Genomic DNA, 25040 nt, shown 5'->3' with positions numbered 1-25040 from the left:
AAGGAAGACAGAAGAACCTACATGTGACCCTAACATTTTCCAGCTGGCCATGGCACTGAATAGAAATGTCAGAGTAAAATCTACTTTTCCTGTCGCTGAGCAATAAAGACACTTATGCATCACATCCCAGAGCTGAAGACATTTTCCTGGAATGGGATATTTTGCTGATCTGAATCTCTCCTCTGAAATCAGCATTTCTGGTAATAGGAGACAGACCCAGATTGAGTTTTGTGTCACTATTGGGGTAGACTGGGAAATGAGAAAAAAGGCAAGGGGGAAAATTGTCAGCTATTAAAAACCAAGCTCTAATCTGATTCTTCTGTGTTTATGAAAAGAGTGAGTGAAAGTGGATGCACCACTAAGAAGGCAAGCACTGTCATCACTGACCTTAGTGAGTGATTTGTGCCTGCCTGTTGCAACACAGCCCTCTATAATGTTCCTTGGCAGCAGACTGTTCATCATCATCTGGCAGCTTTAGTGGAACTTTAGTGGCTAAAGGGGAGAACTTTATGGGGAAGGAGGGGGAATTTTCCTCCCTCCCTCCCCTACCTAGCTCAGGAACTAGGAGGTGCACCCTCAGGAGCTGGCTCTAATTGGTGCTGGAATGTCTAGATATAACTAGGTCCTGTGTACACCCCTGTCCTTGAATGGCTGTAATGTCAGTGGGAGCATGGGCTTATTATGCCAAACCTATTGACACAGCCCACAAAACAGGGTGTGCTCCTTCACTAACACAACATGAGACGACTGCTCCTTCTTCGATAATAGTGGCCTGCAACTTGAAACTGCAAGTTCTGACTCGGGCAGAGTCAGAGCCAAGTCTCCTCATTTGCACACTGCAAAGCAACTACGAAGACAGGTAACTAATACCTCCCTGATTCCTGCTACTCCCTGAACAGAAAGTCCTAAGCAAGAGTCCTACAACACTGAGTGAGGACCACACAAGAAAGCTGCAGTGAGTTTACAATCCGTGATTCTTCCCTGACATGATGACTTTGGGGGAAGGGTTTATCCAAATCTTGAGTTACACAAATTCTTCCTGAAAGAGCCAGAACTTTGATTGTTTTCCATGGCTGAAGGCATAAAAAGAACAAAGCTTAAATCTGCCGTGCTGTGAGCATAGAGTAATGAAGAAACATGTCAATAGGATCATATATGTCTGCTGTTGCTGCAGTTACAAGCTCTCCATAATATTGCCATATATTGCATCTTTTCAGAGACCACTTGGTAGGTTTCTTAAAGCTCAGACAACGTTTAATGTCAGAAGCCTTGGGCATATGTGAAAATTCCTTTAAAGCCTTGTATGAAAGAATATAAACGATGGAAAAAAAAACAAGTTTACAGTTGAAAATTGTTTTCTGACTTTGTAGGAAAATATTTTCTCACAGGCTTTACTAAACACAATATTGAGTAAGAGTCACACCATGTGTATCTGTGAAGCAGAGTATGGCAGAGCAGGCACAAAATAATGTAAAAAAATTTTTCATTTTCTTTGCAAATGTAATGAAGAGAAGAGGAGAACTTAACATAAAATTTTATTTTAGTATTTGGTATCTCAAATTAAAAAGATATCAACATCAGAAAGATGCATAAAACTAACAGCAAGAGAAAATTGTCTTCATTTTCCTAACAATACTAGAAGTCTTGAAATATAGAGGTCAGATATAACTGACTTTTAATATGGCAAAATAAACCCCAAATGCTTTTAAAATCTACATTTCATAAAGTCAGAACAAATCAAATTGAGCTCTTGCTGTCTTCCCTCAGCTTTTCTCAACCCAATACTTCTCTGTCCTCCCTTCTTTCATATATATGCTTCTTATTTTTCCCATAAGAAATCTAAATTGATAGATTAAAATAGCCCATCTATTTGATTTCTTTAAAAGTAATTGAAGTTTCAAGGAGTCAAGCTAAGGATATAAACACATCCCAAACTCATTACCTCTCTTCTTTGAAAATTAAACCCATATATTTAAAGTCTTTCACATGACTAAGATGTGAATCCAAAATCTTGTTACGCACAGCCCCACACACCAAGTAGCACAAGGAAATAGAGTGACAGTTTCTGTAAAAGAGTTCCAGAAGTCTCACTGTACAACACAGTTTTTACTCTTAAAATTCTTTAAAATGCATTGCAGTGATGAAGTCAGAAGCTAGTGGTCCTTGTTATACTTTACTACTCATTCAACCCTTATAGAAATACATTTTCACCTATACTAGTGTGAAGTTCATTCAGAAGAATATTTTCGCTTGTAGTCACAGAAGAATCTCTCTCTTTACACTCCTGTTTTAGGCCTTGATCTGATCAGAAATTTCAGGGCAAACAGAAATATGACCAGCCCAAGCTACAAATATACCCCAGAATTTAAATATCAATAGATCCCTCTCCAGAACACAGTTAACAAGAAGCACATCCAAATTCACTAAATTCAGTGGAATGAGACCAGCCCTTCCAAGTACTAGGGCAGAGTTGCAAGCTAGTTGAAAGACAGAGTTACCAAGGTGTTTCTTCTCATGTTATATTAAATTGGATTATGCTACTAAACCTGCATTGAAAACTATGCTACACCTCATGTATAAGCTGTAGTAATTCACTGTTTTACAGAAAAAAAAAGATAAAATGCTCATAAAACAGCTCTGCGAGGTAGGTTCAGGCCAAAAAGGTCTTGAATAAAGGGTGGTATTTAGGACTAAACAACATCCAGCAACTAAAAATGCAAGCAAAAAACTCAACTCCTCTGACAGAATCTCATATAATCTGAATAATACAGTTGTCCAAGAGGCTATCTAAATAGCAGAGCCAAATCATAAGCTGAGGAGACATCCAGAAAAAAACAGAAGATTGCATTTTGAACTACAAGCATGTTACTTGCCACCAGTGTGACACACCAGCTTTTAATTTGTATCAATTACAGCATTGTTTGTGATGTATGCATGATGGAGAACATTTTATTCTGTAAGCTACAAACCTGACATGAAATATTTTATCCTGTTTTGTCCAAGATAAAAGTCAGCACTTTCTGCTAGGTCAGTCTTTTACACTGAAACCTCTGCTATCATGTGCTCTTGGAAAAACAAAAAGAACCAGACATACAATGACAACATCTAACAAAATCCCTCCAATCTGACCAGTGCTACAGTTTCCCAAAGTACAGTCACTAAAGAGACTTTTTGTAGGTTGAGGCTTAACTTAAATGTGGCCTCAAATTCTGATTACCTGAATGTAAGCTTAATATCATATCACATTAAAATGCACTCAAGTTCTGTATTAAACCCTTTTATTTTGATTAGATTGTAATTCTGCAGAAGTTCTCCTAAATTTACCTTTAACAAAAAAAAAAAAAAAGGAAAAATAAAAATCTGTGTGTGAAAGGTGTTAAAAAGTAAATGTTCTGTGGGCAGATTAAAAGTTTGTTCTATAAACATGCAAATAACAACACTTTAACATAAGTAGCATCACTCAAGTAGCCCTCACTTAGAGAACATTTCAGTTTTCCATGGAAGATGCCTCATATTGTGAAATTTTGCCCATTGTTCAAAAAAGATGACACCACACAAAGATGGTGCCTGAGAGAATAATTTGCAAAGGTGTCAGAAACTAGTGACTTGGATCACCAGCTCGTAAGCTGGGCCTCATTAGTGCCCCTCTCTTCACTACTCCAAATTCTGATAAACTGCTCTGTATGTTTCAGAAATTGTGTGAAGCCTTTGGGTCCTCAGGGGTAGTGCTTTATCCACCCACAGCTGATTAAGGACCCATTTATAGACAGATATTTTAATACAGCTACCCCACCAGGAGAGAAAGCACAACTTTTTGAGGTAGTTAATGAGATTAAGGAGTGGTAAAGCAGAGAAAGGTTACTTTACCTGACCTTTTCTGCAAGTCTAAGTGTCAGTGGATTCACAAACCATGGCAGGTTGGATATGAACACTTAATCCTAGATTCCTTTCCCATTACAAGGGGGTAAGATTTTCCCAGACATACTGAAGAATTTACTAATGGTAGAAAGAGCAGGGGAAAAGGAAGGAAAGGAAAAAGAAAGGGAAAAAAGGATAAGAAAAGAAAATAATGTAATAGATTGGTAACTCAAATAATTAAGAGATAAGAAGAGATCTCGCTGGTTAAACCATAGATTTATAGCTATAAAAGGTGCAGGGAAGGGGGAATGATCGAGGGAAAAAAAGAATTGTACAAAATGAAGAGGGATGATACTTTAAAAATAAAATCAAATTGTAAATATAGAATAGCAAATTTCCATAAGGACATACTAGGTGAAAATCTGGGTTCCCTGAGGTTGTATAGTAGAACAGTTAAAGATAACTGAGCTTAGGTTCAGCATTATGTACAAAGTGACACTAATTTTAACAATCTTACACCTGAAACACTTAAAGTTATTGGTCCTTCTCTGTAATGGGCACCTGAGACATACAGAGCTCTTTCTGTCCAGAAATAGCTCTCACAGAATTTACCTTCTAGTCCCATCCTCCTCATCCAGATTTTTGACCTCCAGAAACCACTCAGTCCAAAGATTGCCCATCTAGCAATCTGCCTAAGGACTGCTACTACTTTTCTATAGCAAAAGGTACTGTTCAAGATGAAAGGTTTGGGAGATCCTTCGATAAAGTAAAAAATATATTAAATTATTATTTAGAAAATTAGAATTCTGGCATAGAGACTGAGTCAATACTATGGCCTCCAATAGTGCATATTGCTGTAAAGAAAAGGAAATAAAAATGTAAGGTTGTATACTGAGTTGGTGGTTTCACTATTTAATTTCACTAATTATATTGCCTCATTCTTAGTATGTTTTGTGCACAGTTGTAATTGTCAAGGGAAATTAATTCACAGATTTCTTTCACGTCTTGGTGAAAAGATTTTTCACCTTAGATTTCTTTCACTTCCACATCCTTGCTGACACAATTATTTTCATAGTGTGCTGATTTACTTGCATGACTTTTGTTATACATGTCCCTTGCAAGCCACAGACAGCACCATTCTCTAGATTTTATATAGCTATATACATAAAGTAAATTTAAAAAAAAAATATCCTAAACTTCCTAGAATTGTTTACAAAATGTCCACATTCAGCTTAATGCTCATAAGGTTTCTTGCAGCAGTAAAATATTTCCGAGGCCTGGCAGGGGTAATTTTTAATACAGAGCCAGTTGTTAGCAAGAGTTCAATAAAACAGTTAAGCTTTCCATTTCCAAGACAGGATCATAAAATATGCCAATACCAAATAAGTAGAAATAGAGAGCAGATCAAGGGCTAGATTTCTCAGAGAGTGCCATGCCGTTTGGAGGAGGTGTCAGCTCTCCTTGGCTGAAAATATAGTCTGGATTTTAAAGACAAAAATTCTCTAATGTGGCAAATCTGCAGGCCCTGATCAGCAATGTTAACTGAAATGTCATCAGCAATGTCATCAGCTGGCAATATGAAAGACAACATTCAGCATTATATTTGTAAAAAGCATGTCTTTGGCTAAATCCTTGAGAAATTCTGCTACTAGTAATAATTCCATAAATCTCTGTAGCTTTCTGTTATATATCAGGGAGTCTGATCTTCCTCAGTATTCTTAAGGACTTAAGCATATGACTATAGAATCTAATGCTGAATTAGGAGTTTCCCAACATACACAAATCTCTACTTCCCTGTTGACCCTAAAACAGCAATAGCAAAACTGAAAAAACTTTCTATCAGTCAACAGGTCTCCTGAATTTTCCCTTCCCATTACCAATACCAAACAGTATAGCACTAAATGAAGCAGAATACTAAAGCTATTCTGAATGGTGGTTTGGGGAGGGAGAGCATTAAATACCATGGGGATGGTAAAGTGTGTGCCCTGACAGTTTATAATCTGAAACTCTGATGAGGAAACGGGAAAAGAGAAATTAAGCCTAGAAGCAGCAAGAATTCCCTGAGATGGGGTCTTCTGGGGAAAAAGGGAAGGATTTAAAGGGTGCTGGTTGGCAGAAGCAAGATTACAGTCCTGAACAGAGTAGCAATGCAGAGAGCAGTGTGGAAAAGTGACCTCCATGAAGCTGAACAATGTGCACATTAAAATGAGTTGGATCCTCAGAGAAAAGTTCCTTTCTGCTCCCATTAAATGAGCCAAGAGGCCAGGCCGAGGCCAAGTACCCACCACAGCACAAAGCCGTGGAAGACCCTCATGCATCTGGCACTGCTAGAATAACAGAAGACATGAGGTCTCCTTGAATGCTCCGACAAGTTCAGGCAGGAGCTAGGCTGTGAAGCAGAGAGTCAGCAGCAAAGTCTAGCCCCACACCAACACTACGGCAATACAAGAACATGAGAATGTAGGCACAAGAAGTATCCAACAAATAGAAAATGGGCCTGGGGAAGTTTGGATAGGTCTGTTTAGATTCATAAAGTTATTACCAGGGTCTATTTCTGAAAGAAAGAAATCTTGAAACAGGATATATTCAAGTGACTCCAGCTGTGTCACTTTGGAATCTGCCCTGTGCTAACCAAAGCTTAGCCAGTCCAGACACCTGAAGTTTATAACTCATCACACTGTGTCATTTCTACTTCTGTTTGTGGTCAGAATGAGGATGTGCAGAGAACCATGACAGAGGAAAGCAAATCAGCAAGCACAACTATCCTTCAGTTGCTCCACAATGATAAGGTGAGTCACTTGATAGGATCGGAGAGTCCTGTCAGAGCTGCTCCATCTGTACAACCTTCATTCCAGGCACTTATTACTCAGCATAAAGGTGTAAATTCTTGAGCAGCTTCTAAAAAATTGTAAAAGAAAAAAAATCACTTTCTAGAGGATTAACCTAATAGCAAAAAATGTAGACTAACAGGAAGCATACAGAAACAGGTGTACTGTGTTAATCACAAGCAGCTAGATAGCAATGAAGTACCAGAAACAGGCAATAAGGGAACAAACAAAGAATCCATTACATGAAGTTGTACTATGCCTGCTTTGATAAAAACTCCCTTATAGCTCATAATGGACTTTTAGGAAGCAGTGAATATTACTGTATATTTTGGAAATAGAAGGACTGCCACATTTTCATAGAGCCCAAGCAACCATTTATTGTGTGAGTCCACTGCAACACTCAACATAATGCTGGGCCAACCTGCAACATTATTAATGCCATAAATGCCTCCCAGACAAATTAACACAAAGGCATAAAATCATTTCAGTGTAGCCAGTCTGAATGATCAGATTAAAACTTTCAATTCATGCAAATCTGCAACTTGTGACTCAACACCATATTTTGCCTTTCAGAACCAATTTAGTAGTATCTCCACACAACTGATTGTCATTATTTATTTGGGCAAAATTCCCTATGAGGTCTCAGGCAGCTGTTTGTACATTGTTTTGCAGCTTCATGAGCCTGTGTGTGTCAAGAAGTAATAAAGAGCATGAAGGCAGAAGGAGGGAAGCCACGCTGACAGAGATCTATGAACCAGTCGTGAAATGGTGATTTATGTGTCATTTACCAAAGACATTGGCCCAACTTGCTAGTCCTGCTCTATCCAGTACTGTTAGGTTAAATTTCAAAGGGATAAATGTCACCACATAATCTTTGAATAATCCCAACCCCACAGCAACATCAGTGAAATTTTTAATTATGGTGAACTGTTTCAGTATAAATTTAGCTTCTATTTTGGATATGAGTTTTATGTCAGATAACAGTCATGACAAATGCAGAAGAAAAACTGGCCTATCTTTAAAAAAAACATACCTGATAGTTGCATTTGCAAGCAGCACTCTTCACTCCTAAAGTTTTATGTCCTAAGAACAAGTTATTTGCTCCCATTTCTGTTCCCTTCCTTTTCTTTCACCAAACTGTTCTTTGAAGAAAAGCCTGAATGCATTTACAATCCTCCATGAGTAAAGTCTTGGATAATAATTTTCTGACAACAGCTTCACAATATGATGTGCCAGTCCACTTGTAATGCTATTGTTCAGATTGGGCTACACCAGCTGGAACTTGCCATGTTAATATTTTTACCCAAGATCTTTTTCCACTCTGCTGTGACAAGCTGTCAATAGAATCTCTGCCCGTGATAGCTGTGGCACCAAAAGTGTACAAAAACTACTATTGCCACACTGCAAAAGGAATTACAAAAACAGACAGAAAAACAAAGATAAAAACATTAGCAGTCTGAGGTACCATGGAGTAATGAATAATGAAAAATAGCATTCCCTCAGCTCTCCTTCTTGAAGAGAATTCTTATGCAGAATAAATATTAGTCATTCCATTACATAGGGTAGAAGAATGAGACTGTATGTGAGAAGCAAGAAGAAAACAGACAAGAAACAATAGGGTATGAGAAATAAAGCAGATGAAGTACTAGTAAGTTTTTAATATTGTAATTCTAAGGCAAAAAGTGGAATTACTCTAAGATATAGCAAATTATCCCCCTATAATTAGCTCTGGAAAAACACTTATGTCTATTTTATCTGGGCATAAATGCCAGAGACAGGAGTTCCTAGAAGAGATAAGAAACTGCTTTTTCATTTTGGACTTGCACAGGGTTGAAAATGCATCTGTGCACATTTTTTTATCTACCTGGGTAAGACATTTCTGATGCCAACAATGAAAGATGATCTGAGCTGTTAAACAGCTGTAGATCTCTACAGTCTGGCACCCACTTCAACAGAGATTGCATCATTGCCATGTCTCCTTTGATGAATGACGGCAGGTTGGCCACTGCAGTGTGGAATGCAGGAGGGAAGGAGCAGATCAATTCATTTGCATGTAGTTGGTTTTTGTCAGCTGTACCCATTGTTCTGAATAGGTTTTACAAGCTGATCTAGTAAATCCAGACTAATTTGAATAAAGAAAGATTGTTTCAAGACACACTAAAAATATTTTATAAATTCTTAGGAGACACTAGCTACTGGCCACAAATAAATTTAGTTTTCATGAAAAAAAATTCTCTCATCTTCTAATTATCATATTGCAGAAAAAATTAAGCACAAATCTAGCCAATATATAAAGGAGAAAATTGAAAAATAATATTGGTCATTCGGATAGTATTTTAAAATCAATACTCTGATTGCTAAGCTATTAAAGGAAAGTTGACCTCTTTCTGCTTAGCACCTTAAAAGCTGTCACTTTTCATCAGGTGTCATTTTTGTCCAAAACTTTGGTAGGTTTTTTTAAGGTTTTAATATTACAGTCTGTGATGTTGTCATGCAAGAATTGAAAGTACCTTTAGCCCTGTATATTCACTTTTTTTACTGAAGGGTATTCAGTATTTGCCATTGTCAATTTGACCCTTACAAAGAGTGAATGATGGCAGCAAAAGTTTACACATTGCACCCAGAAATTAAATCTCTGTTGACAGTCAATAAAACTACTCTATGCCCAAAAATCTCTGAGGGAAATTTAAGAGAGAAAAAGCACAGCAAAGGAGCACTTCTACCTAGCGTACTCCCTACATGAGGGGTCTGGAAAAGTCTAGTAAGAAACAATGAATCCAGCAGAAAGAACTAAAAAAAATGTAGTAACTACATGCCATGTAGCAGAGCACCTGTCTTTAATTTCAGAAACAAGTGAGTTTACAACACAGATGTCATTTATCCTTGCAGAATTGTGTATATTTGATAGCATTTTGCTAAAGCATCTGATTATAATAAAAAAATACTACTGAGCTGAATCATATGATAAATATATGATTTTTTATTTAAATTACATATTAAACTTCAGATTGGAAAAAAAAATCAGACTTGATTTTCTGGACAAGAATGCCCATTGCCTGTCTATTTCTTTAGTGGTTACAAAGAATCCTGAAAGTTTCCCTTAGATAGTTTAAATTATTGTAGTTGTAAAACCAAAATCAGACCAAAAATTTAAAAAACCCAAACCCCCGAAAATATATTCTTATTTTGCTCACCAGGTTCAAAGTAAAAATGTCTTGAAATAAACCATATGGTGGAGACTTCAGCTCAGCTTACACCACCCTGCACATTTAACTCAAGTAGTCACTTCATTTTTCAGGACTGGGCAATTATGAAGGAAGAAATCAAGACAGATTGTAATAAAACTGAAGCTGATTATCCTGATGAAAGATCTGAGGAAATCCCATCTGTAAGCAAGTGTAACCCTTGACTTTTTCTCAGTAGAGACACAATGCTGAAAATAAAGACATATTATACACATTCCTTGTTGAATCTAAACATTGGAAACTCTGGATTTGTAGAGACAGTATTGTGGATTGTAATTGTAAGGAGTAGACAGCATTCAGAAAAAAATATTCACTTTGTGCTGTGGGCAATCAGATTTTGACAATGTTTTTTTACCTATAAATTTTGCCCTAAACTGTTACTTTCATAAGTCATCCTATTTTGCAGAGCAGAATCAGTGGATGATGACAAAAATAAACACAGACTTACTTTTACATGATTTTCCAATTGCCTTATATAAAAAGAAAACATAAAGGCAGAATGAAGCAACAAAGGAAAGTAAAAACTACCACACAAACCAGAAGCAAGTTCTCAAGAAGTTAATAAACAGTAGCAGACTTGAAAGATTATGTTTCTATCAGGTCATTTTGCTGACATCTTTTGCGTGGGGAATAGTAGGCCCAAGGATCTGGGAGTGGATTGCAGGACTCCTGCTTTGTACAAATTGTGTTATGTAAAGTTAGGAAGTTACTGTCAAATCACTATTTCTCACCTGTTTTCCATTTGTGTGAAATGAAACAATAGTTTAAACCAAACCTTTAGAAAACTAGCATATGTACTACTGAAATATTACAGGCCACATGAATTGGCATTTTCGCAATACAGTTGGCCCTTACCCAAATGGACATAGTTACATACCCTTTTAAATCTTACTAGGGGACTCTCTGGGTAAAATACCACAGAATGACAGAATCAATTATGTTAGAAAACACCTCTGAGATGATGAGGTCCAACATCTGACCTAACACCATGTCAACTAGTCAATGGCACTAAGTGCCACATCCAGTCTTTCCTTAAACACCACCAGCACGGTGACTGTACCACTTCCCTTGGTGGTCCATTCCAATGTCTAATCACCATATCTGTGAAGAAATTCTTCTTAATGTCCAACCTAAACCTCCCCTGATCCAGCTTAAGAGTATGTCCTCCTGTTCTGTCACAGATTGCCTGGGAGCAGAGGCTGGCACTCAGCTGTTCACAGCCTCCTTTCAGGTAGTTGCAGAGGTCTGTGTAAAGAAGCCTGAAGGACTTTCCAATCCAGTGCATTATGCTGTGTCTACACAGAGAATTCTTAGCCAAACTTCTAAAATCTGATATCTTTATTAACAGAAAACCAGACTATTCTCCCTTCTACTGTCCTATACTGGAGGAACGAGAAATACCTAAAAGCCATCAACAGAAGGTTTTTGCAATTCCCAAAGCAGTATACAGTATATGTTGAAGCTGGGAAGGCTTTCTGCATAGGCTGAGCACTTGTAGAGAAATTGTTGTAAATTTAGTCTAATCTATCCCCAAGTCTGCTCAGGGACATCATGTAACCCCAGTAGACCTTCCTGACTGTTTTTTCCTTGTAGTTTTATCTCAAAAAGGAAAAGTATTCTTTCGTTGTTGGTGGTCTTTAATTTTACCTTCAATTAAAGACCATGAAAGTAGCAGCCAAAGCATTATTCTCCCTGTAAAGATGTTTGGATACATCTTTAGTGATGAATCTTTCGAATGTAGCAAACTAAAACTTATTTCCTAGCTCTAGAAATCAGAGCAACAAAGGCTGCAAGAGTCAATAAAACACAAGACCCAGCTCTAATTTCACTTGCTGTGCTCTAACAAATGTGTCTAAGAAAGTGAGAGCTCTGCTGAAGTCAACTAACCAGTCAGATAATCCATAGCACAGAAAACCCAAAAGAAATGTGTTCAGCCAAGGATGGGGTAATAAGTTTCTGTGATGCTTGTGGCTAAACAAAATTCAGATAAGCTTTATGTTTCCTTGCCAGTCAAAAATTGGCAATGACTCAATTGCAAAAGATGCAGACAGCTTCATACACTCTTTCCCACTGATACACTTTCAAAAGACCTCATGGATAACTCCACTCTGTTGCAAAAGGGACATTGACAAGTTGTACAAAGCTTCCCTGAAGAGTTATCCAGCTAAAGGTTCATGACCTAGGGAGAAGTAGTTTAGGAGACAGGCATTTCTATTGGTATATGAAGACTACTGAAATGCTTTTTACCTGCTGGGCTTATGGAGTGGACGAAAATACATTAGCTTTCAAAGTTTTTGTATTCCAAAGCAAAGCCAGCATAATTTCAGCTCAGGTAGGGTTTCTGGTTTTAAAAGTCTTGTTGCTTCACTGTTTCTGAGTCATATTTTTATGAGATGTCATTCCACATATAGAATTTCCAAAGCATTCATCAAGTGCACAATAACTGTCAGATTTAGAATCCGAGTGAATTAGTTATTCATCAGTGCAGAAGGCTTTTCCAAACAAAACTCTTTGTCCATCTCCTCCTATAATGAGCATAATGGGCTACTTTTCTTCCCAGCACATCCCACTCTCACTTCCTCCTAACCCCTGACAGAGCTGCTTGTAATGCCAGCATGGAGAGCACTGAAGATTATGACATCTGGGAAAACCTGAAAAGCAGGGAGAGGTGGAAATATTTAACAACAGCAGCTGCATCCCATTCAGCTGGCTTGTCAAAGTACATCCTGATTGGAATAAATTACATCTCAGCCTCTGAACACTGGAAAGGAAACACGGTGTTTACAATACAACACTTAGTTGGATCAATTCCAAACTGTGACTAATATCACAAAATGTTGTCATGACGCAGCTAACTACAGGTTTCTCTCAAAAATTGAAATTGGTGCATTAGCATTAAAAGATTTATCTTCATTTTAAATGACAGCATCATCACATTAGCATATAATCAACATAACCTTGTGGAGAAATGAAAGTTTGTGTTGATGGGAGACAGGGATACATCTTGAAGAAACATGCTAATACTTTAAAATTGAATAAAGCCTACAGAAAATTATCAAATTTTCCAAATAACATACCAGATATGTGTTACGGTGAGCTCCTGGACACCCTTTTGTCCCCCCTTTCCTAGGGCCTCTGTGGCTCTGATCAAGATAACCCCTGAATCCTCCCTCCTGCCCCAATGGGGTTGGCGGGGAGCCAGGAGAGCCCACCCTGTCCAAAACCTATATAGACCCCTGAAACTTCCTGCTCTTCCTCTTTTGCCCTGCTCTCCATGGACACCACAGAATAAAGTGAGCTGTTCCAACACCCTGGGTAAGGAGCCTCTTCTGAATACCTTTCCCTCTCCTGCTATTTCCTCCCCTCACAGCCCCATATCTCTGAGCTAGTCGGATTCATTCGGGGGGCTGCGTGGAGGGGGGAAAACCATAGAAATAACAGGTGGCGCCCCAACGTGTGCTGCTCTGAGCCCACGAAGAAGCTGGACCCCCTATTTCGGTGGAAGTCAAAAGCTTTTGGGACAGTCAACTGCCCTGGTACTCTAGCTGCCTTTAAAAGCTTTGAGTCACGGGGGACAGTCGGGGACCTCTGCCTGAGTACCACAGGAGAGCTGACTGGAGAGGGAACCCCCAGAGAGGGTTTCACAGACGAATCCCGCAGTCACAGGCTTGGTAAATTCTCCGACGCGGCACCCGGGACCGCGCCTGGCCGGGAGAGGCTACCATAAGTGACTGGGGGGGGCTGCTTGCGGGAGGGGGAGCCAGGGCCCCACTGCGAGTAAGCGGGAACCGGTGGGCTGCGCATACCCACGTTCCACGGGGAAACAGGCACAGGACGAGAGAGCTGAAGGCGCCCCGACAGCTGCGGGACGAGCGCCCCTCCCCCTGTCCCCCCCCCCGCTCGGGTTTTCCACGGAGGGAAATTCGAATCATTCGTGCTGTGTTATTAGCTCTGGTGGAGACTAGACCAGTGAAACAATTAAAAATCATGGGTACTAACATTTCACTGCAACAGAAGAGTATACTAACACATCTTAGCAATAACTTAAACGATGTATCATTCCCTAACAAGCTCCTCCTGCGTTTTGTGTGCTGGCTACAGACAGAAATACCAAATTTTACTGTGCAAGACCTGAATTCGCTTGCTTTTTGGAATCAAATTGGACAGATATTAACTTTAAAAGTCGAAAATGGTGAACATAAAGTTTCTCGATTTATTCCGATATTTTTACAAGCACGGAAAAAGATTTTAGAAGCAGAAAAAAGCATGCAAACGCAGAAACACAGTTCTAACACTCCCTTTTCCCCTTCCTGCCCACCTCCTAAATACCCCAGCCCTGAAAACCTCTCACCTACCCCTTATTCCCCTCTGACACCTTGTTTTTCTGAGAAATACAGCCCGGAGTCTGTCTTAAAGAGCAGCGCGGCATCTGTGGAGCACACGCGGCCGGATAACGGCGCCCACCATGTGCTTCTGCCGGCTCGGGCCGCTCCACCCCCCACTCCTCCTCCCACTCGCATTCCTTTGCTTCCCCCGCCCTCCGCCTCCCCCTCCGCCCCCACCCCCTCCTCCCTCCCCTCCTCCGACGCCTGCTTATTCCCATAGCAACTCCTTATCAGTCCCAGCCCCCGGGTTGTCCCGGGAACAGGGGCGGGGCCGGCCCCTGCACTACTCCGAGCCCCAGCGCCGAGAACGGCAGGGCGGAGGCAGGGCACAGCAGCCCAGCAGCTCAGAGCCGGGGCGGGGCCCGAGTCTGCACCGCGGAGCAGACAGCCCGAGAGGGGGGGTGCGAGCTGCCCCTCACCGAGGTGGGGGGGGCGCAGGACGAACACAAGCCTGCCCCTATCGAGGAATTTATACCATCTATAGCTCCAGTAGTTTATTTAGGGAGAAGAAATGGTACAAGAACATACCAACCTCTCCCATACAGGGACAAAACAGAAATCTGTAAAGTTCAGAAAGAATTTGGGAGATCGAGTGAGATTTTCAAGGGTATGATGAGGGCAACCTTCAATTCAAATGAAATGGTGCCAAAAGATATAACTGATTTGTTTAAATGTTTACTAACATCCTCTGAATATGAGATATGGGAAAATAAGTGGAAATTGGCTTTGGAAACAGTTTTGCAAGAAATACAGCGTACACCCAGTGATGCCACCGACACGGATGGCCAGCCCCTTACAATACACCATTTGTGTGGGACAGGAGAATACAATGTCCAGAAAAACAAACCAGACTGTTATCTAGATCGGTTTTAGAAAAAATCTGTACTGCTGCAGAAAAGACGCTGTATCAATTACCAGGCACTGAGGTTGAATGCAGTTATATTAATATCAAACAGTTTCCTTCTGAGAGTTTTTTGCAGTTTGTGGATCGTTTGAGAAGCCAAGTCGAAAAACAGGTGCAACACACCAGTGTGCAAACAGAGTTGATTAAAGAAATGGCCCAGAGGAATGCCAACGAGACCTGTCGTAGGATTCTTCTCAGCCTTCCTCTTGATCCAGCACCTACTCTTGGCCAGATGATCGAGGCCTGCGCTAAGAAAGCAGAGCTGCTTGATACTCCTGTCAGTCATAGAGCACCAGCAGACTTACAGCCTGTTGCCACTGCTACATCAAACCCCAGGAAGCCACCCAGATCATCACAACAGCTGCAGCAAATCATCTGCCTGCGTTGCAAGAAACCAGGACACTTTGCCAGGAACTGTCCTCAGAACCAGAACCAGAGACAGATCAACAAACAAAAAAACTAGATGCACAGCGCGTGCCCACTGCTACGCGCAAAGATATAAATATAGTGGGACACAAATGTGACAATGCCTCTCTCTTAACAAATAAGTGGGAGGGTGGATACTATGATGGGGGGAGAGAGAAAAACAAAAATGTGAAATGTATTACTAACAGGGTTTGGCAGCCACTAGGCTGGCCACGCCTAGTGACTGCCAAAGGATTTCATTTCAGAAACACTGATTGGAAAGTCATTGTGGTGGACCTATCAAAAAACCCTCAGGACCTGCAGGCGTACGATATGGAACTGGACAGTGAGTATTTTGTTATTGGGGACACAGCATACACACCTCCTGAGATTGAAATAGTTCCCAGTACTACTAAAGGAAAAATATCCAGCCTTATGCTGTTGGCACGTTGCTTGCACCCTCCATTCTATCTAGAAAAGGGGCAACTTCTGGCACAAGCCATTCCCATCCCAGTAGAAATCACAGTAGAAGGAAAATCTCCAGAAGTCTACTGGGCGGAAGTAGTAGGAGAGAATAAACCCTCCATGGCATGCAACCTAGCACATGGGTCAGAGCACCTTCAGGTGGAAGGTGTTCTGGACACAGGTGCAGACATCACGGTGATACCCAAAACCATGTGGCCATCACACTGGGAATTGCAACCTGTGGCAGGCAAACTTCAGGGTATAGGAGGAACTACATTGGCAAAAATTTCTAAAAATGTAGTGCAAATTGAGGGACCTGACGGGAAATCAGCAAGTGTTCGCCCGTTTGTGGCAGACTATAAGGCTCCTCTGTGGGGAAGAGACACCATGTCCCAGTGGGGAGTCCAATTAATCATTCCTAAGACACCCCAGGATTTTCGGGAGTAGCCACTGTGGAGCGCCATGCCCACAAGTTAAAGTGGTTGGATAACACCCCAAAGTGGGTAGCACAGTGGCCTTTGAGTAGAGAAAAACTCGAGGCGCTTGAAAAACTTGTGGAGGAGCAGGTAGCTCAAGGACACCTGCAAGAAACAGACAGCCCTTGGAATTTCCCAGTCTTTGTAATAAAGAAGCCTGGGAAGGACAAATGGAGATTGCTCCACGATCTCAGAGAGATAAACAAAATTGTGGGGGACATGGGACCTCTCCAACCGGGGATGCCGAGTCCAGCTATGCTTCCCCAGGACTGGAAATTGGCTGTGTTAGATATAAAGGACTGTTTCTTCCAAATTCCATTGCACCCTGAAGATGCCCCGAGGTTTGCATTCTCAGTTCCCACGGTCAATAGAGAAGCACCGATGAAACGCTACCACTGGAAAGTTTTGCCCCAAGGTCTAAAATCCAGCCCTTTCATATGCCAACAGTATGTAGCAGCACTGCTGTCTCCAGTACGTGCAGAGAGAAAGGATGCCATCATCCTACACTATATGGATGACGTGCTTGTGTGTGCTCCCAATGACTCTATACTCCAATATACACTTGACCTAGTGGTTAAAGTTTTAACCTCTGCTGGATTCAAATTGCAGGAAGACAAAGTTCAAAGAATGCCACCTTGGAGATACCTGGGCCTGGAAATTTCTGCAAGGACTATTGTCCCACAGAAATTGGAGATAAATTGCAACCCCAGAACACTAGCAGACCTCCACTCGCTGTGTGGGTCTTTAAATTGGGTAAGGCCCTGGCTAGGCCTCACGAATGAAGATCTGGAACCTCTTTTCAATTTATTGAAGGGGGAGAGGGAGCTGGCCTCCCCCAGGGAACTGACTCCACAGGCAAAGACAGCAATCGAAAAGGTACAGAAGGCCTTGTCAGAAAGGCAGGCACACAGGTGTGACCCAAATCTGCCTTTCCAGTTCATTGTTCTAGGAAAGCTCCCACACCTGCATGGGTTGATTTTCCAATGGATCAAGGGGCAGAAGGACCCACTCTTAATCATAGAATGGGTTTTCCTATCGTTCCAAAGATCCAAAACCATCACTAGGCCACAAGAGCTGATAGCAAAGCTGATTCAGAAGGCCAGGGTGAGGTTGTGTGAATTAGCAGGGTGTGACTTTGCATGTATTCACCTTCCAGTCAGGCTTTCTGAGGAGGGAAGGAACTCTCCTGAGAGGCTGACCAAAGGGATGTTTGAGCATTTGCTCCAGAGCAGTGCCAGTCTCCAGCTATCTCTGGACAGCTATAGGGGACAAATATCAGTCCATGCCCCGTCTCACAAGTTGTTCAATGAGGAATTCCACCTGATTCCTCAAGAGAAAAGGAGCCGGAGGGCGCTCAGGGCTCTCACAGTGTTCACTGATGCCTCTGGGGCTTCCCACAAGTCGGTGATGACTTGGAGAAATCCACAGACTCAGCATTGGGAAGCTGATATTGAGCTTGTGGAGGGATCCCCCCAGGTGGCTGAACTGGCTGCAGTGGTGAGAGCTTTTGAGAGGTTTTCCGAGCCGTTCAACTTGGTGACAGACTCTGCCTATGTGGCAGGTATAGTGTCCAGGGCGGAGCAGGCTGTGCTCAGAGAAATAGAAAATGAACATCTCTTCAGGTTACTCTCAAGGCTAATTTATTTAATCTCGCACCGAGAACATCCATTCTTTGTGATGCATGTGAGGTCACACACTGATTTGCCAGGTGAGATTGCAGAGGGGAACCGAAAAGCAGACTCCTTCGCTGCACCAGTCGAAAAGGCAAGTCTCCCTGATGTTTTCCAACAGGCAAAGCTGAGTCACGAACATTACCACCAGAACGTGCCAGGTTTGATTAGACAGTTCCAGCTAACACAGAGTCAGGCTCGAGCCATTGTGACCAACTGTCCTAATTGTCAGCTCCAAGCCGTGCCATCGCTGGGCATGGGGGTAAACCCCAGAGGCCTTAGCAGCTGTGAGGTATGGCAGACAGACATCACACACATTCAGAGTTTTGGTCGCCTTGAATGCGTTCATGTAAGCGTGGACACATTCTCAGGTGCAGTGTATGCCTCTGCCCATATAGGACAAAAGGCTGCACATGTCAAACAACACCTAGTACAAGCATTTTCAGTATTGGGGGTGCCAAAAACGATCAAAACAGATAATGGCCCAGCGTATGTATCCAAGGAGTTCCTGGAATTTCTCCAGCAGTGGGGAGTGGAACATAAGACTGGCATTGCCCACTCCCCCACGGGTCAAGCTGTAGTCGAGCGTGCACACCAGACGCTCAAGCAGGTATTGAAAAAACAAAACAGCTCAGCTCCGTGGATGTCTCCACGAGAGAAGCTCTGTAAAGCTATGTTTACTATCAATTTTCTGAATTGTTCATTCGAAAATATGAATCCACCCATTGTACGTCACTTTAACAGTGGCAAGCAGTTTAAATTGTCTCAGCATCCACCGGTCTTGATTAGGGATTCAGAAACTTGGGAAACCAAGGGTCCCTATGAACTTGTGACCTGGGGTCGTGGCTATGCGTGTATAGCTACTCCCTCAGGCCCTCGGTGGATTCCCCAGAAGTGGGTGAAACCTTTTGTCCCCGAGAATCCAGGTCAAACAGAAGGGGACAAGAAGCAAGTATCTGATGCTTCAAAGAGAAGACGCCGCCGGATGGGAGAAGAAGAAAGTTCCTAGGCAGGAATTCCTTCTGGCAGAAACAGAAACTTTAACATGTTCTTAAAATGTTTGTTCTTCCCTTTTAAAGAAAACCTACCTTCCACTCAACCCGGTGATGAACCCCATGCAAGTTGTCATCCAGCAAATGCTGAAGAGAATGTTCAAGGGATGGGGATTCACGGGGTGGTGGACATCTGTAGTTAGATCAATTTTGTTAGTCTTTGTTATTCTGTTCTTTGTAACCCTAGCGTTCGGGATCCTGCGTCACTTGATTCTCAAAGCTATCAAGGGCCTCATACCTTCTACCTCAGAGGTCAACCACATAGAGTTGGCTAATCTGAGGAGGCCTGACCACGCCACCAACATGGGGTGGTGGGAAACCCATACTCGGGGTTGAATTGAGCCCAGTGAATTCCTGTAACCTTGTTTAACAAATAAGGGGGAGGTGTTACGGTGAGCTCCTGGACACCCTTTTGTCCCCCCTTTCCTAGGGCCTCTGTGGCTCTGATCAAGATAACCCCTGAATCCTCCCCCCTGCCCCAATGGGGTTGGCGGGGAGCCAGGAGAGCCCACCCTGTCCAAAACCTATATAGACCCCTGAAACTTCCTGCTCTTCCTCTTTTGCCCTGCTCTCCATGGACACCACAGAATAAAGAGAGCTGTTCCAACACCCTGGGTAAGGAGCCTCTTCTGAATACCTTTCCCTCTCCTGCTATTTCCTCCCCTCACAGCCCCATATCTCTGAGCTAGTCGGATTCATTCGGGGGGCTGCGTGGAGGGGGGGAAAACCATAGAAATAACAGATATGTTTTCCTCAGTTTCTATAAAATGATAACTCTTGAGGAGACTAGCGTTTGGAAAACAAATAAAAAGTTAAAATAAAAGTCCTGCCGTGGGTAGTAAAAGCACTTCAAAGCCAAATTCTAGAAATTCAGCAAGCTTTCATTGCAAGTTTTTATTCCTCTGTCCCCAAAGTGACAACTGAATTTTGTTAATTTTCAAACAAAGATTGAAAATAGGTTAGAAGTTAAAAGTCTGCCATGTTACATAAATTAACCAGTTATAGCTCAGTGCAGAATTCTTCCATCTTAGTTAGCCATATGTTGGCCTTTGTTTATCAGAAAAAAACAGAGGCCTCCTGAAGATAGAAAACACAGCTACACCATGTGACCAAAAGTGGCTCCTGAGAACCTGAGACAAACAGGTCTTAGACATTTCCAACTCTTGTAGGTTTTACAACTACATTAGAGTATCATTGCTAACAAACTTAGCAACGGACAAGGATAATCTCTGCATAAGTTGTCTCTGTTTGCACACAGAACTTAAACATCATAAGCAGAAAAAAGTTAAATAAATAAGTCCTATGTTACAGCATTACAAGCATACATGCTTTTTTGTTTGCTACAATAAGGATTTGACACTGCATACTTCAGATATTTTACAGTCACACTGAACAGCTACATCTGCTCCAACAGAACAATATAAGAACAGAGAATCTAGAAGTTGGAAAGGAGAGAGAAGAATGTCATGGAGTTTTAGTTTCCTTTGTTTCACTAGATTTATAGCACAACAGTGCTAAGATTTTAACATTAGCCAAAGATGATGTAACAAAACAGGGCCTGACTCTGAGTTATGGGAACTTTAACAAACATGAGCTAATGCTGAAAGATCATATTCCTTCTTCCCTATGCCCTCATGAAACATTCATCTAGTAATTTTTGAGCCCAAACCAAATTTGCCAAAGCATGCATACAAGGCTGACATTAAGCAAGTGCAAACTATTTGCACAAAAAGAATATTAAGAAGTTTTGTAAAGTTATTTATCACTTAGAGTTCTGATTGTAGAATTGTAGCACTAATAGATATTTGTGTCAGTGTGCACACAGTCTAACTTCCTCAGTTTTGAAGGACAGCTCATGGCTGAGGATTGCTGGCTTTCAGCACAGTCCAGCTGGCCAATTTCCTACATACCCTTCCAAAAGGTAGTTAAGATTATGCAATGCTGAATGGTTTTGTGCTTACTCAGTGTTAGAGAGGCAGCCGCTGCTGAGCAGGCATAGTTTTGTCACCAGCCTTTTGAATCTCTAGCTCAATTACAGCAAAGAAAAATCCCTCTGTTTACCACATCAAATAGGATGTTAGGCAGTTCCCATCTTTTGTCCCCCTCTACCAGTCTCACCCAGACCAGCTTAATGGTCAACTTCCCATCCTCCTTCTGGATACCAAGCATTGTGAGGAGTGCAAATAGACCCCCTGACCTAACCCTTTGGCTTCACCTTCATCACTGGGCTGCTTGCTTCATTTCCAGATAAGCAGCTGAATAAATGTGTTGAGCTGTCTGCATTTAAGCAGGAAATGACACTGATTGTCACTAAATATAGTGAGTGCATATGTATGTTTCATTGGAACCACAAGCTCAAATTAGCCTGTCAGAATTTGACTGTACCCTGATGCTAACCTGTCAAGTGACTAAATTAGCTCAAGAGAATAAAGAAAAGGCTTGTCAAAGCCATCAAGGCTTTCCACTTGCTCAAGTACCATCCCTTTGCTCACTGTCTTTATTAAATCTAAATACATTTCATATTTGCAGAAGGGTAGATGCTGTCTCTTCATTCTCTCTTCCTCAACTATCTCTTCACCACCACTTTCTAGCCAAAAAACTCATCAAATCTACGGAGAGAAATAAGAAATAATTTCTCACAGGTCCATAAAACCTGTTTTTCTTGTGATGAAAGGAAATACCTGTAGATAAAGTTTTATCAATAGTTTAACTTTACCTTTCTTGCAGAGCACTGAAAAACATTTAAATAATATTTGATTAGAGATGAAATGAAGGAGCAGAGATTTTAATCAGAAGTGCTGTCTTATAATTCTTTCTTTCCCCACAAGTGCATAAAGAAGCACAGCATTACTTGTCACAGATGTCTTAGAAACTAGAAGAAAAATAGTGAAATCCAGCTCAGAATTGCTATCTGCCTCAAGGGCACAGCCATGCCTAATGCAAACTGCAAAGTCACTAATCCCAAGCATGTCCAAAATTGACTCACAGGCTGGCAACTCTGAGCTGCAGTTGGATCTACAAAGCAGCCAGCCTATTCAGACACTCCTTAGCAAGGGCACTTTGCATCTTTTCCCAAACACTCCCTGTCATCTCCTTTCCAGTTCTTGGCCCAGACTCCACAACACCTCCTTGTAGTGCCAAAAACCCAGTAATGATACCAACTAATCAGCAATGAGAGGAAACGAAAAGAAAAAAAAAAGACATATTGTCTCTATGAGTATGGTAGTGGTTTCCCTCTTCTGAAAATATTCTGATTTGTATACCTGTTTAGAAAAAAACATAATTAAAAACAACATCAGGTCTTATTTTGTAAGGACAAGACTCACAGAAGAGACTAGCTCAATCTATACTTCCTCTTAGCATTGCTTATCTTACAACAAACATTTCTGCACTTCAACAGAAAAGAATTGTTCAGCTTAAAGGCTTCTCCTTTGGCTTTGCTCCTGAAGAGTCTAATAGGCTGTCAAGTGCATCACGTCTTTTAGGAACTAAAATTCAAGAGGGCATTAGAACACTTGCTCCAGTGCACAGTTGTAAATGCCAGTCAAGCCAAAACAATCTTCACTGCTTCTGCAGTGATGCATGAAAATGCAGATCTGATGGATGCAGCCTTTTTTAAATCAAATAACACCTTCCAAGTGCTCTTCTGTATAATTTGTTGGTGATACACAATAGTTTATATTTGTAAAGAAAGTATCCCTAAAGACTACTTTTCATGAACCTTTTGTCTGAGGTACCTTGGGGTCCTCAAGTCTGTAGCCTCAAGTAGCCAGGTTTATTCAAGCTGTGTGGTTTGTTGGAGCTTCAGACACTTTCACTTTTTAAGTGAAAAAGTTCAATTGCACTAAGCAAGACAAAAAAGAGCATCAGTGCACTAACATTTAAATATTAATCAGACAGGACTGGAACACAGAAACATTTAAAATAAATGTTCTTGTGGTATTATGAAATGTTAAATTTTATGCATACGAAATCATTTTGTAGCCTGTTAAAACAGCTTTTTTCTGTGGCCGAGGAGATGCATAATGAATATATTTTTTCTAGCCAGCCATGTTTAATTATTAAAAAGTTTGACTAACATTTAGGTGGTAAGAGCATAAAAATCTTTTGAAAAGCCTAACTTTTTTGGGAAGAACAGGACTGAAATAAGTAATTTTTATTAGAGATTATTTTTATAACTTATTTCAAAATAGTGCATATTGATCTTTTTAGGTCCTTCTGTAATCTAGGGTAAGAAGATTTAAATTTCTATTCTCTAGTTTCTTTTGAATATATATAGCTCAAGTATTTTCTTGTACTGACAAAGTAGATGCAAGGAAGAGCTAGTATTGCGGTTTGACACGGAAAAAGAATTTTTCCGGAAGGAAGAGGTCAATTTGGACATTGACCAGTTGAAGGTAGACATGCCTCTGAGAACACAGAGGGGTTAAAAGCAGAATTCCCAGGAAAACTTGCTCGTTTCGGTTCCGGTCAGCGGTCAGTGCAGGACTCTCCCCTGCCCGGCCACGAGCTGGGTGGGGGAGGGGAGAAGCCATGTGGCCTTCGGAGGTAGGCCCAAGGGTGGAGGGACTGGAACCGGGCTGGCCCCCTGCAGATGGAAAGGTGGAGAAATCTGGGATGTCTCCATTCCCCCCCACAGTTTCTCTCTCTCCCAAGAGAGAAAAAGAGACAGTGGTGGTTTTATCAGCAGTTCACCACGGGGAAGGAGAAGGGGGGGGGGGCTGCAAGGTGCCCAGCCACCTGTGGTAGCTGGAGCCTGGGCAGCAAGCCATCTCTGGGAGTCAGGACTTTTAACCCTTCCTGAGAAATGAAAGCTTTGTGAAATTTTTCTCCTCCTTGGTTTGAAAAGAGAGGAAGAGAGACAGTCTGGGACCTGGGATGTTGGAAGGAGAAATTCTAGGTGGGAGGAGATGATGGAGTGGCTTTTGGCTGGACTTTTTCTTGGTAGCCACAGACTGAACTGATCTCCTCCAAGAGAGACTGTATTTTAGGAGGATGCCGGTGAGCCAAAGAGACCATGCTTCAGCTGGGAAAAGACAGAAGTGGAGTGAACAGAGAAAAGTTAGGGAGGTTTGTGGTGCTGCCCCCTGTCTTCGCAGAGGAAGAAGATAAGAATATCTCTGTTCTTGGATCCTCAGCCCCAGGGGAAAATGGGGGAGACTGTGGTCCCAAAAATGAAAAACTGAACTGTTGGTTTTTTCCCATCTTGGCAGGGCATCCTTGAAAGGAAAAATCCTAAAAGCAGTCTGTCCATCCATTCATTGGTGGTGAGAGCACTGTGCATGGAAAGGAGAGGGTCACCATTGGCAAACTTTTTTCTCCGGGCGGTGCCATGTGGTGACATGGAAGCACAGGATGTGGCAGCTGTGTTTCTTGGGGGGTCTGTGGCACAGGAGAGACTCCTCTCTCCCTGCAGATGGACTGGGTGTTGATTATCTGGAGGGTGGAAACCTGATTGGGGTCCAGATTGTGTCTCACTGTGGTTTGTTGGAGTTGGGTGGTGGGAGGAGGAATGCTTTGGAAGGTTTTCATTTGAATTGTGTGTGTTTCTTTTTTTTTTTTTTCCCTCTTTTATAGTAGCATAGTGGTAGTAGTTTAATAAGTTTTTTTCTTGTTATTAGGCTTGGGCCTGCTTTGCTCTGTTCTCGATCACATTTCACAGCATTCAGTTGAGAGATTGCATTTTCATGGGGGGCACTGGCATCGTGCCAGTGTCAAACCATGACAGCTAGTTAAGTTTGAGAAACTATCT

At 41.6% G+C, this 25040-nt stretch overlaps 1 protein-coding gene across 50 annotated transcripts in view; it reads right to left on the bottom strand.

Moving 5' to 3' along the window:
* Nucleotides 1-25040, bottom strand: part of LOC115494396 (uncharacterized) — a 432669-nt gene that overhangs the window by 351547 nt on the left and 56082 nt on the right. Inside the window, exon 1 of one of the 50 annotated variants that reach the window (XR_012054698.1) lies at nucleotides 14287-14451. The exons of the other annotated variants lie outside the window; for them this stretch is intronic. The gene's annotated coding sequence lies outside the window, so the exon portion shown is untranslated. Of the gene's footprint in view, nucleotides 1-14286; nucleotides 14452-25040 lie in introns of those variants that run through there. 50 annotated transcript variants of the gene reach the window in all.

This window comes from Taeniopygia guttata, chromosome 3 (assembly GCF_048771995.1).
Source record: "Taeniopygia guttata chromosome 3, bTaeGut7.mat, whole genome shotgun sequence".
NCBI lineage: Eukaryota > Metazoa > Chordata > Aves > Passeriformes > Estrildidae > Taeniopygia > Taeniopygia guttata.
The sequence above is the reverse complement of the archived record's forward strand: the minus strand, read 5'-3'. Positions and strand labels throughout refer to the sequence as shown.